General features: G+C 36.5%; 1 pseudogene; it reads left to right on the forward strand.

Annotated features, from left to right (window-relative positions):
• The first annotated feature begins 5,144 nt into the window (after positions 1-5,144).
• LOC121754227 lies at positions 5,145-7,579 on the forward strand (annotated as a pseudogene).
• The last annotated feature ends 11,715 nt before the right edge of the window (positions 7,580-19,294 follow it).

Raw genomic sequence — 19,294 nt, forward strand, 5'->3', positions numbered from 1 at the left:
AATCTATAATTCAATAATCAAGTGATAATTAGTCATAATCACCTTCTCCAACTAAAATAATTTCATAACTTAATTCTAAATTACATGTCATAATTATTTTGTCTAACAAATCGAACGACTACTTAATTTATTACCTCTCAATTTTCAAACAAAATTGCATCATTTTATTGAATTTAGAACGACGTCATATACGAGTCTATGTCGGGAATTCTCAGCCTACATGTCATCTTAAAACCTTATAATTGTATTTTTGTGATAAATTTATGACAAATAGTAAGTTGAGTGGAGTACCAAATATGAATTTATGCACAATTCATTTGTATGATAAATATATTTACAAGCTAACAGCCTTACGGTTTTTATCTCCTTAAAAATAATTAGTAATGGTTCCAAATTTATTTCTGTGATGACTCGAACCTTCTACCTATTGATGCAAGGATAGATGCCTTACCAACTAAATTGTGTTTTGTCCTTGTCGATAATCTTATAGTTCTATATGTTGCAGTTTATTAAATAAATCAATATATTTTTATTTTTCAATAAAATCGCATTATACATATCAAACCTTCTCATATGGTACATTGCCCAATTGCAGAATCAATATAGTATAAAGACAATAAGTAAACTTGCTCATATCAAATTTGTAAATTTAGGTGGACTTTTTTATAAATCATTATGCTATATATTATTAGTATATATACACTACACACATGTGTAATTTAGGGTGATTTATTTAGCAGTGGTTGTAGCAGTAGCAGTAACGACGACAATCTCCAGTCGCAAATCCCTCAGTTTTGCAATCATTAGTGCATTTTTTATCGTCCAAACATATTCCTGAATATATCGTGCTTTCAACGTAGGGGCAATCTACTTCTTGTCCATTCACCATCACTACAATAATCTCTGTTTTACAACTAACATCCAAACGAAAAAATAATATTGCCAGTAGCTAGGACAAATTCTAAAAATAATAATCTCGATGAATGAATACATACATACATACACTAAAGGATATTTATTTTTTAAGATTAGCCTTGATAGATAAAAAATACTTTGAAGACTGGAGTTTGTTCATCAAATGCTCTTGCTAACTGTATCATTCGAGTTAATTTTGCTTGCTTATATTCACAAAAACCGTGGGATTCAAGAAATCATAATAGTAAAGCAAAAATAACACAGTCATGAAAATAAATGGCCTTAACTGGGACATGTGATTATTTATTATTATTATTATTATTTATTACTTAAATCATAACTTTTGGTTCACTTCTGGTCAATATTCCATAATTGATAAATATAACTAATTAAATCACAAATTTTTATATTTCTTTATTATCTCATACAAATATAATTTTGATGAAATTTGTTGTTACTTTTGCACTTTTTGTCATATATCTTCATCGGTTATATAATAATCATATAAAATCGATTATCATAATATTGAATAATGCCAAATTTATCTTGAAGTTCACCTAAAAATAATTTAGATGACAAATTTCATCAAAATTTTAAGTATATGAGACAATTAAAAAATGTGCAAAAATTAATTAACTACTTTAATAAGTTATGAGACTGGCTAAATGTCAATCAAAAATTATGATTTAAACGAACTTTTTTCCATATTATCATTACTAAAACTTGATGGATATACTAAAAAAAAACTTGATGGATATACTAGTACTATATTTTAGCTTGTTAGTAGATGAATCATGCAACATGTTATAGCTGAAGAAAATTACCTGTGGTGAGGGCGAGAAATAGAAAGAACACGACTTTCACTGTCATAATTACTTAGATACTTAGATGAAACTATGTTTTTTTCTTGAGAAATTGATATGATGAGTGATAATCTCTTTATCCTTGCGTGGTATTATATAAAGAGAAAAGTTTAGAATTGAATTATCTACACAACACTTGTACCTTCATTTTCAACGCGTAGATAAGTAAGAATGAAAATCAATATAAACTATCCATCCTAGTTTTTGTATATGGAAAAAGTTTCACTACAGCAAAAATAATTTATTTATGACATTATTTCACATTAGTTCCCAATTTAGCATGTGATATTAATAGTACACTCCATTTAAAAAAAATCTTGCTTTAACATTTTGGGATGTCTAAAAAGATGGTAAATAGTATACTCTCCATTAAAAAAAATAGTCTTGCTTTAATATTTTGGGATGTCTAAAAGATGGTCTCATATTTAGAATAGAAGTTTCTATCTCATATTTTTATCACTTTTTCTTCTTTTTTTTTATACTTTATCCATTTTTCCTCTCTCTTCTCTTATTTTGCCCACTTTTTCTCCTATTTTTTTATGGAGGGAGGTAGTACTACTAAACTATTACTTCATCCTGTTGGGACTACCGCAGCGGAAGACACAGAAAACAAACAGGTAATAACGTATCTATTTAGGTGATTATGCATTCGATTCTAATTTCATTCAATTATTCTAGATCTATAGATTAACACATCAAATAAACACGTGACATGCAATTTGACGTATATATATGATTGTTACCTCATGATCCATCATAGGATTAACGCTGCTAGCTGCACCACCCGTAGATCTTTGATTTATCAACCACGAATCTTCCATACTATTCCCACGTCCTTGATTATTCATCTGCGTGGGCGGATCTCGAACGATCAAATAAAAGTGATATGAGATCTAGGGAAAACCAATCACAAACACGAAATTGTCTTGATCTAATCCTATGAATTAGGATAGAACAAGAACAAAAATCAAAACCCTAATTCTCCCACGTGCTAGGCACGAAAACCGAGGCCAAGAGGGAGAGAGAGAGAGGTGCTGACTTGGGCGGCTAGGGTTAGGGTTTTGGAGTTGTGTGTGTTGTGTGGTGGTGTGCTAGGGTTTCCCATCTCTTCACTATATATAAGCTTGGACTTATTGGGTTAAGATGGGGATCCATGCAATGATTTAAATGTTGAGCTCATCCATTAGATAAATATCTAATTAAATCAAATGACCCAGTGGAATATTATTTTGTTCCACTATTGCACTCCTATCTAAATCACCAAATTACAGATAACTTGGGTCTATTTTATTTTATAATATTTCCCGAGTTTAAGATTATCTTAATACATCAATTTAATTCTTTTTTCTGCTACGTGACTTGAATTAAATTAATTCTCCAAAGAGTTTTTCTAGTTTGAAACTTTATTTATTATTCGTGGAAACAAATTCCAACTGCGCAGATTTCTGAATAAAAAATTCATTTTTCAAACACCTCTTGGGGATTTAATCTTACCACACTGGGCACGCGAATTCTATGAAATAATATTCCAATACCTTCATGTTATTCAATTACTACCACCCAAGATATCATGTTTGAGTTACGTACAAAATCTCCATATTGATAAGTCAAAGTGGCGTCTGATTAAATAAACAATATTGATATTAATTTCATAGACTAGAAAATACTAAAATTTCTAAAATATATTCTTTCAGTAGATAGCAATAAAGAATACATTTCGTATTAGATCCTTTCAATGCTTTACCACACCGGTGTTACTAATCTCTTCTTAAGTAAGAGAGAATTATCACAAACACCGCAACCATACCAATAGGTAGTCAAAGCCTATCTAGGTTGTTAATACATTTTTCTTCTTACTAGATCTGGCCAAGTCCCCTACTGAAAAACTCATGAGGATTCATCGAATTTCCCTACTTTGACCTTCTTAGTAAGAAGTCTTAGACTTGTTTATTATATTTCAATAAATAAACCATTATATTATATTATTTATTCTCATAATTAGGTAAACAAGTGGACGTGGCGTTTCTCGTATACATGCACAAGCTGACTGTACAAAGGCATGTACGCTCGAAGCATCTTTTAGTATACAAACCCCAACACATCCGTCCCACAATAGGAGTCCTATTTTATTATAGCACGAGTTCTAAGAAATATAGAGAAAAAATTGAGTTGAATAAGTTAGTGGAATATAAGTTGCACTTATATTTATTAGTTTTATAATAAAATCTGAGGGTAGGACCCATTCTCTACTTATAATATTTCAACCATTTTTTTTCTTTTTATATCTCTCTTGTTTTACTAATTGTGCATTAAAACTCATGTCATTTTAAAAGTTTTTATTTTTAAAATGTTTAATTGTGTATTTGTGTTTTATACAGTATTTCGATTCGACATATGTTTAATTGTGTATTTGTGCTTTCTACAGTATTTTGATTCGACCCGCAGTCCGGTCCATTTTGAAAACATTAACTTGTAAACCCAACTGAAAATATTTGAATTTGGGTCCATTTTGTTACTCCATGAAAGAGATTAGTGGTATCAAATTGAGGAAGGCAACATTCGACTTTATTTTCTTTCGAGAATGATATATTTGAATATGTAATCTGGTCGTTACCAATTTCAGTCAAATTGGATATATAGTGTAATAGAGTACGTTAACGTAACACATATACTATAGTAAAATAAATTTTATTTCTATAATTGATCGATACAAAAATCAATCATAGTTGAGGAAATTAATGAGAAAAGGTATGATTCTCTGAAAAAAAAGGACAAAATACACGAGGAAAGGACAAGAACAAGTAGCTTGATTTCACATCTTGATACTCTTCCCAACATTAAATCCAATAAATCAATGGTTAGTAATAGTATATAGTTTGTTATCATTCCTCTATAATTAATTAGTAAATTCTGAATTATATATATGTAACCACCACCTAATCCATTTACTAATAAAGCTGGCTTAACTGAGTCAGCATAAATCTCAGTCGTTTCTAACCGCGTTATTTTTTGTAACCACCTCAAATTAATCCCAAATATTATAGTACTACATATTTATGGGTTACGTATAAACGCAAAGTTTATCATGTGAAGTTTCACCTAGTCAAACTAAATTACTAATGTTTACAATTCAAACTCCAAACAACCCCCCGATTTGACTTAAAGCAATTTCTTGTGCTTGACTCAACTCCAAAATTGTGATGGCTAACTGGAAGCATCAATCCAGCTTCCACTCTCAAGTTGCATGAGACAAGTCATTCCCACCTCCACGATTTAATTAATTAAACATAAATTTAATTTTCAATCACATTTATATATAGGACTAATTGCATGAATTCATCAAATCTTCTCTATCTGATAAAAAAAAGTTGTTCCATTAATTTCATCTTATCAATGGAGAAAAGTTCAATTTTCCATCAACTTCGCCTGCCCCAAAAGCACCAGAGATATGTGACAGTGCTGAGCATAGACGGCGGCGGTATTAAAGGTATCCTCCCCGCGGTGATCCTCGAGCGCCTTGAGTCGCAGCTGCAGGAATTAGACGGAAAGGAAGCGAGAATAGCAGACTACTTTGACGTGATAGCTGGGACGAGCACGGGCGGCCTAGTCACGGCCATGCTCACAGCCCCGGACGAAAACAACCGCCCGCTTTACGCTGCCAAAGACATCAAGCCTTTCTACTTGGACAACTGCCCATGATATTTCCTCAGAAACAGTAAGTTATTTTTTTTATAAGCAAATGAATAGAAATTTAAAGGTCACGTCACGATGAATATTAATTAATTAAAGTGGTGATTGAATTGCAGTTCGTTATTTCCGTTTGTGAAGTTGCTGAAATCGTTAAAGGGGCCGTTATACGACGGGAAGCACCTTCATAAGGTGTTGAGGGACGAGTTGGGAGACAGAAAGTTGAGCGATGCGATCACCAATGTTATTATTCCGGCGTTCGACATCAAGCTTCTGCAACCGGTTATCTTCTCCACATATGAGGTACTAACAGTTTTGATTTTTGCCAAGAAAAGTCTTCGTCTATAAACTATGACCACTGTGTATTTGTTGACTCTCCTATGTATATGCAGTTCGTTGACTTTGTCTTGTGCAAATTAAGATAAGATCATCATGGCATGGAAGATACACCTAATACAATAAATAATTCATGGCTCCAATTTCTTTTTTAATTTCATTAACATACAATACTCAATAATTAACATGCCTTCTCCAATACCAAAAGTATCTTACGATGTAATGGACTGAACTAAAACGCCCTTAAAATAATCTTCTTGTATTCAAAATCCATCTAATCTCATCTTCTAGTCATGGATTAAGATGTGGTTATGAACTATTCAAATAAAATTATTTTTTATAATTTGTGGTTAAAATTGGGCAGGCAAGAAAATCGGCACTAGCAAATGCAAAACTTTCAGACATATGCATAAGCACATCCGCAGCTCCTACTTTTCTCCCCGGCCACAAATTCACCACCCGCGACGGCAAAGGAAACTCCAGAAAATATAATCTCATCGATGGCGGCGTCGCTGCAAATAATCCGGTACATAAATAATAAATATATACCTCTATCCCATCTTCATCTTTAAAAAATAGTAGTAATTGGATTGAATATTTGTAGGCTCTGATAGCCATAGCAGAAGTGACGAAGCAGATGTTCGACAGCAACATCGACTTCTTCCACACGAGGCCAGTCGACTATCCTCGCCTTCTCACCATATCGCTAGGCACGGGAGCTGCGAGCATAGACGACAACAGATACAGCGTGAAGAAGGCGAAGAAATGGGGCATTCTTGACTGGCTTTCATACAAGGGCACTACGCCCATGGTCGAGATCTTCACCCAAGCCGGTGCTGATATGGTCGACTTTCACATTTCTCAGATTTTTCAAGCTCTTTCCTCTCAGGATAATTATCTCAGAATCCAGGTATTATTATTATTATTTATTAATCATTAATTACTCCATTTAATTGTTTATCATTATTTATTTATAATATATATATACAGAACGATACCTTGAATGGGGTTCAGAATTCAGTGGATGTTGCAACACATGATAACTTAGGTGAACTTGTCACAATTGCTAATGAAATGCTGTCTAGACCGGTTTCAAGGGTCAATTTGATGTCCGGTCTAACTGAACCGGTCCCGGATGGTGGAACCAATGAACAAGCTCTAAAAAGGTACTATTCACATTCTCACGATCTATCTCTATATAAAAATTTGATTTTCCTTTTATTTTTAATAAATTTAACATACACGAATCGGGCCAGGTTTGCGAATTTATTGTCGAATGAACGGAAGCTTCGGCTGTGGAGCAATAACGCTGAAAAGAAGAGAGAGGTTGAGACGAGGACGAGGCAGCCAATATTCCAGGATCCGTGGAACAGTTTGGTTGATTTTGCACGATCAGTGTCGGAAGAGACGAAACATTTACTAGCAAAGCATGCTCAAATTCTGAGGCCAAGCTCCCAATGTAGGATCAGTCCAAATCCAATCGTAAAGTGGAATGGGGAACTTAGTTCAGCGGGGAAGAAGCTGATAATGAAATCAACGGTTCATGTACCCACTCCTATTTTCCCTTCCCATCGCCAGGTCTTCTGTAGAATATCTATGTCTTGATCTTGACAATCTTGTGTACTTGGCTATTCTTTTATTCTAATGATTTTGTATTCCAAGTAAAATAATTCGTCAAAATGATGTGTTAAGATGGAGTATGATGTAAGATTCTTTATTTTATTTTCTTATCAAAGGAAATTTCTTACCAGAATGATATGATATGAAAATCTATACAATCACGTGCATACATAAGTGATTTGTAATTATGTAGTTTCTTATACATAAGTAAGAAATATTATCTCATGTATTCTCTTAACTCTCTCCCGATCAATTTTCATATAAGATGGTATAAGTGAAAACATCCTATGGGATCCATGAAGAAGAAAGTGAAACTGAAATATGCTGAAAATAGCTTGTGAATTAAATTACTGTTTCATAGCATGAGAACAAATGTTCACTGATGTAATACATATACTCTTCATTGGAACTATCTAGAATCATTCTCTAATCTTATCTAGTACAAGACAAAGCTATGATTAATACCTTAATCAAAATTAACTCTGCCAAGCATCTTTCTTCTTCAATCCTTTGATCAACACGTCTTTCCAAGGATAAGAGTGCTCCTCCACCTTAGCTATTGTCCTTGGCACTGTCACCAGCTCAACTCGTGTGGAGTTGTTGGTTGTTTTTTCTCTTTCACCACATGCAGCATTCACACGCTGCTCCTTAAGGCTCACATCTTGGCAATGTTCTCTAACACACCCCCTCAATCCGAGGGAGGCTAAGGAAATCACACCCAATCTTTCTCTTAGCTTCACGAAGGGTTGATGACTCAAAGGTTAGTAAATATGTACGCTATCTGATCAGATGTAGGCACATGCCTCAATTCAAGATCTTTGTTCAGAACCTTGTCACGAACAAAATGCATATCTAACTCAATATTCTTAGTCCTTGCATGAAGAACGGATTAGATGCCAAAGCAATTGCACTCATATTGTCTAACCAAATCACAGGACTAGACTTCTTCTTGATCTTTAATTCACCAAGTAATGAAGTTAGCCATGCCACCTCTGCAGCTGCTTGAAGAAAACTCCTATATTCAGCCTCCGTGCTCGATCTAGCCACTACAGTCTGCTTTTTAACACACCAAGATATCATATTTCTACTATGATAAGTACAAACTCCAGTAGTTGATCTTCTATCATCCACATCAGCTGCCCAATCTGAATTAGAGAAGGCTGTGATATCTCCAGTTGATTTTCAAATTTGAATCCCATGATCCTTAAGGTTCCTGAAAGATATCTCAGAATTCACTTCACTGCTCTCCAGTGTGTATCCCGTGGATCTGCCATATATTGACTCACCTTGTTCACTGCAAAATTGATGTCTGGTCTGGTGATGGCTGCATATTGCAGTGCTCCAACTATGCTTCTATAAAGCTTTGGATCAGACACTGATTCTCCAGAATGCTTGCTCAATTCAGAGTTTAAAACCATGGGAGTTGGACACCCTTTAGCACCTGTCATATTGGCTTTCTTTAAAAGATCTTTGATATAGCTCGATTGACAAAGATAAAGTCCACCATCAGTAGTCTTCACCACTTCAACACCTAGAAACAAACTCACCTTCCCAAGATCTTTTAAAGAAAAATAAGAGTTTAGTTGGGAGATAACTTTCTGAATTGAGACATGAGAATTCCCAGTGATTATCATATCATCCATATAGATGAGTAAATATAGCACCTTTTCCCCTTGTTGCCTAAAGAACATAGAAGCATCTGCCCTTGATTGAGAAAAGCCAAGATTGATAAGAACAGAATGCATAGTATGGAACCATGCTCTAGAAGCCTACTTTAGCCCATAAATAGCCCTATTGAGTTTACAGACAAGATGTGGGGCACCTTGTTCAAAACCAAGAGGTTGCTTCATGTAGATATCCTCCTTTAACTCACCATTTAGAAATGCATTGTTCACATCAAGATGAGTTACTGCCCATCCAAGAGTGATTGCTAGACTGAGTATAATTCTTATTGTAGTAGGCTTGACCACTGGACTAAAAGTCTCATTGAAATCAAAACCAAGCCGTTGAGAAAAGCCTTGAGCAACCAATCGAGCCTTATGTCTAGCAATTGCACCAGATAGATGATATTTAATCTTGAAAATCCAAGTGCAACCTATAAGATTCTTACCTGGTGGGAGTGTTTCCAATTTTTATTCTTAAGAAGTGCAATAAATTCACTCGGCATAACAGTTTTCCATATGGGAAGAAGTAAGGCTTCAAGAGCAGACTTAGGGAAAAGAAAAGGGGGTACATGGTGAAAATTTTTGGCTTAAAAATTCCAGATTTTAATCTGGTTGTCATGGAGTGAGTTGTTTGAGTAGTTGGTGGAGCTGGATCATTATCTGAATGGGATTGAGCCGAAGATGGTGAATCATGAGATGGCACATCAGAGATAGTTGATCAGCTGATGAAGAAGTGTTATCTGGTTCTGAGACAGAGGAGTGGGGGTTGGAAGGAGATGATAAATCTGGTGTAGGAGGAACAATGGGCGACATCTGATCAGAACTAGGATTGGTAGGAACAGGCAAAAAAGATGTGTGATGACAAGGAAATGAAGGATCAGTTGGTTTAGCCGGAGAAGCAGAAGCATTTTAAAAAGGAAAAACTGATTCATCAAAGATGATATCTCTAGTGATGATCAACTTTCCATCAGGCAGAAGAACCTTATACCCTTTGTGAGAGAGACTATATCCTAGAAAAGTACCTTTAACAGACCTAAATTGTAGTTTATTTTTATTATAAGGGCTAGTGAAAGGGAAACACAAACATCCAAAAACCCTTAGAACAGAATAATCAGGTTTCATGAGGAATAGTTTTTCATGAGGAGAAGTGTTATTGATGATGACCTTAGATGGCATGAGATTTATCAAGTGCACAACAGTTATGAATGCATCATCCCAAAATCTTTAAGGAAGAGAAGACCGAGCTAATAAAGCCAAACTAGTTTCTACAACGTGTCTGTGCTTTCTTTCAGCTAGGCCATTTTGTTGTAGGGCATAAGGACATGAAACTCTTTGAACAATCTCACTCTCCTTAAGGAAATGAACTAGACCTTGCTACTCACCTCCCCAGTCAGTTTGTAGGATTTTAATCTTAGATCCTAGAAGGTTTTCAACCATTGCTTTGTATTGCTTGAAAACAGCAGTTACACCACTCTTACTTTTTAGAAGGAAAATCTAAGTAAATCTAGAAAAATGATCAACAAATAAAACATAGTAATAATATCTATTTCTAAATTTAATAGGAGATGGTCCCAAAGATCACTATGCACAAGCTTAAGTGGTGAATGATATTCAGAAAGTGACTTAGAGTATGGCAGGTTGTGGGCTTTGGAAACACAACAAGGATAACAAAGTGAAGATTCTTTCATTTCAACATATGGAATATTACAACTGTTAAGAGCAAGTTTAACTACATTTGGAGTAGGACGTCCTAATCTATTATGCCATAAAGACAAATCTAGACTAGGAACATGATTTGAACTACTGCTGGAATTCGAGTTGGCTAAGCTCAGGGAATGAACAACAAGACTCTCTTGATTGGAAGGTGATTTGGAAACAGTGCCTCGCTTGATTGGGGTATGATCTACTGGGAAATGATATAAGCCTCTCTCAAGGGTTCCTTTGAGCATAATTTCTGATACGACCATGGAAGCCCCCACGTGAAAGCCCCACGGCGAGGTCCATGGCGAGGCGACTACGGGATGGACTCTCTACTTTTGTACAAAAGGCCATGCTGGAGGCGTCCGGGAAGAACGGGGAGCCCACGATGAGGAACTTGCTGAAAAATGAAGGAAGAAACAGGCTACCAGGACGGGTACCTATGTTGCCACTGTTGGGGTTTTGGAGCCACCTGCACAGCGGAAGACTTGTACAAAACAAATAAATCAGACGTAGGATCTATTTGACCGATTATGGAATTAATCTATTCACATGTTAACACAGAATTGCATGCTAGAACGCAAATAATTCATGCTTAAAGAATATAAACCCTAAAACATAAATTCTACGGTTTAAAGTTACCGATTTGATTCTCCAAAGAATCGTCGATTACTCGCGCCTTCTCCACGATGATCTTCAATACTAGACCACAGATCTTCTGACTGGTGTCCCGAACTGTATTCCGAAATCAGTGTGGGCTGATCTTATCGAAACACTAGGACTCGAATAAAGAAGACACAAATTCCTCACGGAGGAAGAGAGAGAATTTTCGTCTCCTTCAGTAGAGAGAAGGAACGAAATTTTCAGTGTGGAAAATCATCTTATTGTCTCTCCTTTATTATCCTATTTATAATAGTTCAGATTGGGTCCAGTCAGGGATCTATGGAAGGTTTTGGATATGGGCTCCCTCAATTAGCTTTTTACTAATTAAATTGAACCCACAATTTAATACAAGCTTATATTGGAATATTACGAGCAGTCACTACAGAAGTAATATTGACCTCCCCATCCAAATCCAAAATTACAAGTAATCCGGGTTTCCATTTTGTTTATTATTTATTTCTCGCGCTTAAGATATAAATGTCCATTAATTAATTAAAGTCTGCTATGGACTTAATTAATTAACATCTTATTAATTCCAAGAGTGGACTAAGCAAGAAACACTTATTTATTATTCATAGAGTAATAAAACTCTAACTGGCCAGTTTCCGAATAATAAAACCTTGTTCAAGCTCCTCTTGAGGACATCATCAAACGAGACTCGCCCCGTGCACGATTCAACATAATAGCAATCCTAGCACCGATAGATAATGATCACCACTACCCAATATACCTGGATCGTTGGGTGACAAAAAATCCGCACCTTTGGTAAGTCAAAGTAGTAGATACTCAATATCGTATGCTCAATGCTAACGTACATTGATTAAGAAATAGATATTTATCAAGACCTAGTCTTTCAGTAGATAGCATAAAGACACGTCTTGCTGTTAGATCCATGCAGTGCTATACCACACCAACGTCATCTTATTTCAATAAGGCTTAGAAATAATCGGACTGACATTGCAACCTTTCGCGATAGGTAGCCAAAGCCTATCTAGGTTGTGAAATTCTTCTTTTTCTTTTGCAAAGCATTGCATAGAACCGACTGTAGTTACCTTAAATTGGACGCGGTCCATAACCAGTCTACTAAGCAAAAGACTTAGGCTTTGTTTACTTCTTATGCATTTAAATGTTTATAAAACATCTTATAAACGCACAAGCAAACACAATGTGATAATATACTGATTCTATTCATGCAAACTGCTCAAATAATACTGAATCAAGTTAAAAGTGGATTATAGAGTTTTTCCGTATACAAGCAAGATTCTATTCGCGCGAACTCGCTCGAAACATGCTTTTCAGTATACTGAACCTAGCGGGCCTTTTTCTTGGGATTTTTCTTGGGATTTGGGCCTAAACTATAAATACCCATTTTTCCCATTTTATTCTTGGAGTTTTTGCTTAAATCATATACTTGAGAGATTTGTTCCTCTTGAAGAGGATTTTCATCTAATTCCTAGATTTAGGTTGTTTGGTTCATCAATTCCTAGTGAAGTATGCTTTGATGATTGTGGTTGCCTTGAAGATCTAGCCATGAATGCATGTTAGTTATGTTGTAAGTGCATTAGCTTACTTCATCAATGACTTTGTATTCCAATTTCCACACTATCCAATGTTAATCCTTCTTGTTTCATCTTAGATTCATTAGTTCTTGTTGGATCTATGATTTGTCTTTGTTTATTTTGATAAATTGAAAATCTACTTCACCAAAAATATTTGATCAAGCATCTACTATTGGGTTTTTTCCTTGGGTTAATGGATCGTGAATTACATGGATCCATATCATTTGGTATCTAGAGCCTAGTACCCACTAGCTGTTTGATCTTTTGTTTCTTTGATTTTTACTTTAGCCTTGGTGTTTCCTTGTTTTAGCCTATATGTGATTGCTGATCAGATTGATCTATTGTTGTTGGATTGAGCTGAAATTTTATGTGATGATACCTTGATATGTTAGCCACTTAACTACAAAATTCAGCCAAAAACACCTTCGTTTTCCTAGGGATCTGATCGATTGAATACATGAGCCATGTTTTTGAATAGTTTTAGAAAAAGTGAAAAATATACCCTATATGAAAATATGACCTGTTGGGGCTATTTTATCCTTGAAATACACTAAAAAGTGAAGCTATACACAAATTTCAACCATTTTTGGGTTGGGGAACCTTACAAAAATAAATTCCTAAAGCTCAGTCCATGTTTACTACATTTCCAACTTTCATATATGACTTGTGTGTGTTTTGCTTAAGGCCTTGAACCTACTTGCAATTTGCTTATATGTGTTTATGTGTTATGTCTTCTTGATTTTTGTTTGCCAAAAGGTATACCTTTATTGATCCACCTCAAGCACCCTAAAACTTGGAATTAGAGTTGCGAGTGTGAGTGAAACCACCTTTTACTATACTCTAAACCTTCTTCCGAGTGATATTGGGGAGTGACTTTTTTGTGGGGGGGGAGGGGTTGGGGGTTGGGACATCTTGGTTAAGGCCACCTTCTTAAATCTTTTTTTCTTTGTTTTTCACTAACCACACTTGGGCTAGTCCTTAGTTTTTGTCTTATTGCAGAAATTTAATCTATGCTTCCTCGCCGGTCCAACAAAATGGCGGGGACAAGTGCAGAAGGGGAGTAAGCAAACTTGAACCATCCTACACCCGAGGGGGACCTTGTGAGCTTTATGGCTCAAATGATGTCAGATCTCAAGCGTGATCTCAAGCAAGATTTCCAAGAAGAAGTGAGGGAATTTGAGACCCGATGGACATTCAATCAAAACACCTTGGTTGGAGCATTAAAGGAGGTCCGTGCATCAAGATCCGTCTCTCCTAAAAGTGATCATCTACATCTCAAAGCTTCCGGCATAGAACATGTAGTGTTGAGGGGTAATGGAGACTATAGAGAGTATGTTGGCAAGGAGTGTGGAATGAATGATGATGATAGATGTGACTATGAATCAAGGTACCATGAAGATGGACTTGATAGGGGAGGCAGTGGGAAACGAGCTCCAAAGTCTCATGGAGAGTGGTATTCTAGGAGGGTGAGAGATCATGTTAGCCATAAGGGATTTGAAAGGCCCATTGAAGAAGAAGTCCCACATAGAGCTTGGTTGAGGCCTACCTATCGACATGGTGGTGTTGACACAAACCTAATGGGTACCCCATCAACTCATTTGACTACATCCCATTCTTTTCATTTCTCGCATGAGTTTCTTGATGTGTATGGAAATGTCCCTTCTTTGATGAGCTTAAACCAAATTAGTGGAGAAAAAGAACGAGAGAAATAGAGAGAGAGAATGCTTGAGAGTGAAAGTGGGTCTAAAAAACCAAGAGAGCGTGATAAAAGACAAGAGAGTGAGGTGCAAAAGTCAAGAGAGAGTGGTGGGGGTGAGAGAAAAGAAAAATACCACATGAGAGAAAAGCCACAAGCACAAGTGAGCCAATGGTGTTTGTTAGATTCAAAGGCCATCCTTGGGTGGGCACCAAATGCGCCTTTGCCTCTTGCCCTTGGTGAGGAAAATAAGTTCTTACCCACTAACACTTCTTTTATGTCTTCTTGTGATGATGACTTTGTAGTGAGTAAAATTAAAGACGTGGAAGTGAAGCACCAAGTGGTACAAGGCTTGAAAACTACGCCCCCGGAGAAAGATCAAGAGGAACGTGGGCAAGTGGATGAACTCCTTGCCCAAGGTTCAAGTGCACTATCCTTGTCTCCTTGTGATGCTCCCTTAGACATGATTGTATTAGAGAAGCCCATTTATTTTGATAGATTTACCATTGTTGACTTGTGTGATTTGTGGCATCAAGAGCTTAAATTCTTGAAGGCTAATTCTATCTATGTATCATATATATATCCGGCTGACTGATCTCCGGTTTCCGAAATATCTCTGAACCTTGAACATCGCACCGCGAACCCCGACATTGCGATGGGTTCGTTCCGGAACTCGCGCCAGGTCCGGGCTTCCGGTCTCCTGAACCGCCGGTTCCGGCTCACGGCGCGTTCAACCGCCGGAACCGACCGTGCGCATGTTATAAACCTTGGGAGAACACCATCTCCACGGCACAAAAATGACCTCACATGAAACCTCAACTCTTCCGAGTTCTATTGAATTAAAGTGTGAATTATCCATTTTCCAAGTTAATTATTTCATCTCCCGAGTACTCTAATCAACTCTAACATGTATTCAAGAGGTAGATAATCAATTGAACATAGAAAGCACAAGGATAAATCAAATAATTGCAAGAGCTAACAAGGAAAATCAATTGAATATCTTCACCAAAAATTCTATAAAAGATGTTCGAGTCATAGACAAGTAAATACACCAATTAAAGTACTGAGACGTGAAAGAAATATATAAAACCCAAGGTTGAATCTTCAATCTCCAGTCTTCTCTTGCCTGGATCTGCAGAGCTTCGCTCCAATGGAAGATGGATGAATTATGTGTGGAATATGTGATGGAAGAAGATGTAGAGAGGGAAGGATTGAAAGCTCTGAGATGAAGATTATGAATTAGGTTAGAGGTATTTATAGGTTGGAAAAGGTTTATTTTTTGATAATTTTAGTGGCCTTCAAGGAATGGGAGAGATTTGGACAATTATTTTCTTCTCTGATTTTTTGCCTAAATTTCCGTCAGCTTTGACTGCACTGCGCAATGTTCGTAGAATGGTCATAACCTTTTCCGAAGAACTCCGATTGAGACGTGCAAGATATCCATACGAAGCTCTTTCAAAGACGAAGAGAATAGTATGCAATAATCACTGATTGGACTTCAACACTGCTAGGAAACTCTGCTTGAACTGAGGCCGCTGCACCTTGGCCTTTTTGCACCTTTTTTCTGTCTTTTTCTATCATTTATCAACAAACACGTCAAAAATACCAAATGTATAATATATGCAATTTTAGAACATATTTTGCATGATTGACATTTAAAATAAGTCAAACATAGTCCTTAAAAACATGCAAAATCCATGTTTGTCTACTCCCACAAACTTAATTATTTGTTTTCCTTTTGTTTTCCTTAAACAAAACTAGAGAAAAATAAATTAAGAAACACGGATGTTAAGAATTAGACTTCATAGTTGCCTCAAAAATTACAATAAAAATAAAGAGTTTGACAAAGAATACAAATCATCCAAAGTTTACCATCGGCTTGCTCAAAGTCTAATCTCTTTTCTACTTTTCGTGATTAAAATCAAAATCCGAAAGGTCTTTATTTTAGGTTATAATGTAGGCTCTTTGGTAAGGTGAGGAAATTTGGGTTAAAAAGTGACTAAACCCAATCATAGCAAAAGTGATCAATTTCTACTACACCAAATATAGCACCCCACCAATAATTCAAATCTCAGTAAATTCTAGACTTTGTCCAGATTTCTTCTCACTTCCCAAATTCCTTTGATTTTTCTTTCTCTTTTCTTTTCAATTTTTTTTGTACATCCTTTTTTTATTTATTTTGCACAACAATATATCTAATATAAACCATAGAAGTCTATGCAACTTTCACATTTAAACACACTACTTTCGTTCTACCTTATCTCTCCAACTCTTTTCACAAAATATAAACAAAAATTCCCCAAGAGTGTATGAATATTCCCCCTTTATTTAGTTTCCAAAGAAAAAGGCTTTAAAGGCTCAAAATGGCTAAGAAGGATGGCCTAACGTTCTCTTTTATCATTTAAACAATATGTGGACTAAGGCAGACTAGGAGCAAGTTCTAGAAACAAATACATGAATGCAGATAAATCACACAAGAATTAAATTTATGGCTCAAGTCCACAAGGTATAAGCATGATTCAAGGCAAACAAGCAATTCATTATTTATGCACCTTTTCACTAAACCTTCAAATCAATGCATCAAGTCAACTCAACCAACACATAAACGAAGTTTTCATCATAGGCAACTCGGTCTAATGTCCCTAAACATGAATATTTCTAAGTTTTCTATGTTATTGTCACAACCACAACTCCCTAGTCAAAGAAAGTGTAGCTATATCGCGACTAAATCTTACTGAAACTGTCTCAACTCATCATAAGATGCTTAACTCAAAGGAAACATTGCCTGAAATGTGTTAAGGGTACAAATCATACTGAATCAGAGTAGTTATGGGACATTTGTCTTTGCTAAAAACAAGTTCTAAATTTGCGCAACGGAAGAGTACCAAGACAGATGTAATATGTATGAAGACATACTACACCAACTATCTTCCTACCTACTTAGTCTTCTGTCCCAACACCTCCTTGGCATTGACAACGATCAACCTGCACATTAAGGAAAACAATATGCAGGGCTGAGTACTTGATGCACTCAGTGGGCTCATGCCGAAAACATTTCTCTTTTAGTTGTCAGCCAAGCTGAGTGAACGCGGGATTTTTCTGAAAAACAAGTCCCGGTCACTAAAACTGTTATTTCTTTCTGATAATAGACTGCAGTCATTTAAACTTCTGATGATGTACCATATCTAATCTGTGTGAACCGGGAATGTGGCCACATTCCACGATCACCGGACCGGCCAACCTGGCGCTAGCACACGGTCCCTATGTGTACACTAGTCCGAGTAGGGTTTGCGGCCCTACTGAGACCCGAATTCGATTAAACTGGTTTGACATAGCCAAGAGATAGGTAATCATAAACAAAACATGGTATGACAACTCATTCAAAATAAATCATGTTTTCACATAAAACACGCTTAAAAAGAAAGAAGAGCCCACCTCGTTTGCTTAAACTTTCAAACGAGCGTTCCTTGACTTGATTTTACTTGTCGTGCGATGACGCCCCTTCATAAACAAATAATATACTTAATTTAGACTTAAATAATTATTTATTTAGCGTGTATGCATTCCTAAGCGTGTGCTTTTTTTTTGCTTTCTTCCTTCTAAAACCATATATCTTTAGTCATTAATTAAATCAAACGTTTTAATTTATTCGGGATCTTGCCGAACTCTTCAAGTATAGTAAGTTCCCAGAATTTTTTTCCTTAAGTACTTTGAAATACTTAGTTTGACTAATAAAAGTATGCTTTAATCATTTATTGGTCAAGTATTAAAATGGCTAACATTTTTCGTGGTTCAAGGATTTAAATTCCATTGTCCCAAAATTATTAAGGGCAGTGGCCCATTTCTTTCTAATAAAAACGTGGCCCATTAAAATGAAAGGGTCCAACTTTCCTTTCCCTTCTTTTTTTTATTATACTCCCTGGCCCAATTGCAAAATGGCCCAAATTGCAAAAGAAGGAAAAAAAAGAAAGACATACTCGCCCTTTTCCTTAACACTCGTCGCTGCACCCTCTCTCTTTCTCATCTCCCAATTCAACTTCCAAAACAAACCTCCAATCGGAAAGGGGATCTAGACCGATGGAAAAGGAGCAGCGCGCCTCCCCCGTCGCCGTCCTGCGGTCGCTGCTCCGGTCGGCGTCTTCCTCACGCCGCCGGTTATCCGTTTTCTCTTTCTCTCTCTCGCTGATTTTCTTCCGTTGCGACAGTCCACCGCCGGTCTCCGACGAGGGACGATCGACTTCAAGGAGATCTCTCCCTTTCTCTCGGCTGCACCGCCGCTGTCGCGACAACTAATCACCGCCGCCTCTGCACCGAGACTCCGTCGCCCGTCATCTCAGCCGGCACCGTCTGCTCGGCGCCGTACTTCCCTCCTCTTAAGCTAAGCTTTCTACCTTATTCCATTCTAATATTATGATTGTAGATTCTTAGATTTTAGGGAAGATGAGCATGGGCAGATTCGACCACTGACCCTTATGCCAAAAATTTGAACTTGCATTTTACCGATTGAGAGGGATTCGCAGAGTTGAAACGAAAATTTGTATAAACAAGATGGCTTCTGCCCTTAAATTAAGGTTTCTCTGATGTGTCTTGCTT

The sequence above is a fragment of the Salvia splendens genome, chromosome 11, assembly GCF_004379255.2.
Source record: "Salvia splendens isolate huo1 chromosome 11, SspV2, whole genome shotgun sequence".
NCBI classification, from domain to species: Eukaryota; Viridiplantae; Streptophyta; class Magnoliopsida; order Lamiales; family Lamiaceae; genus Salvia; species Salvia splendens.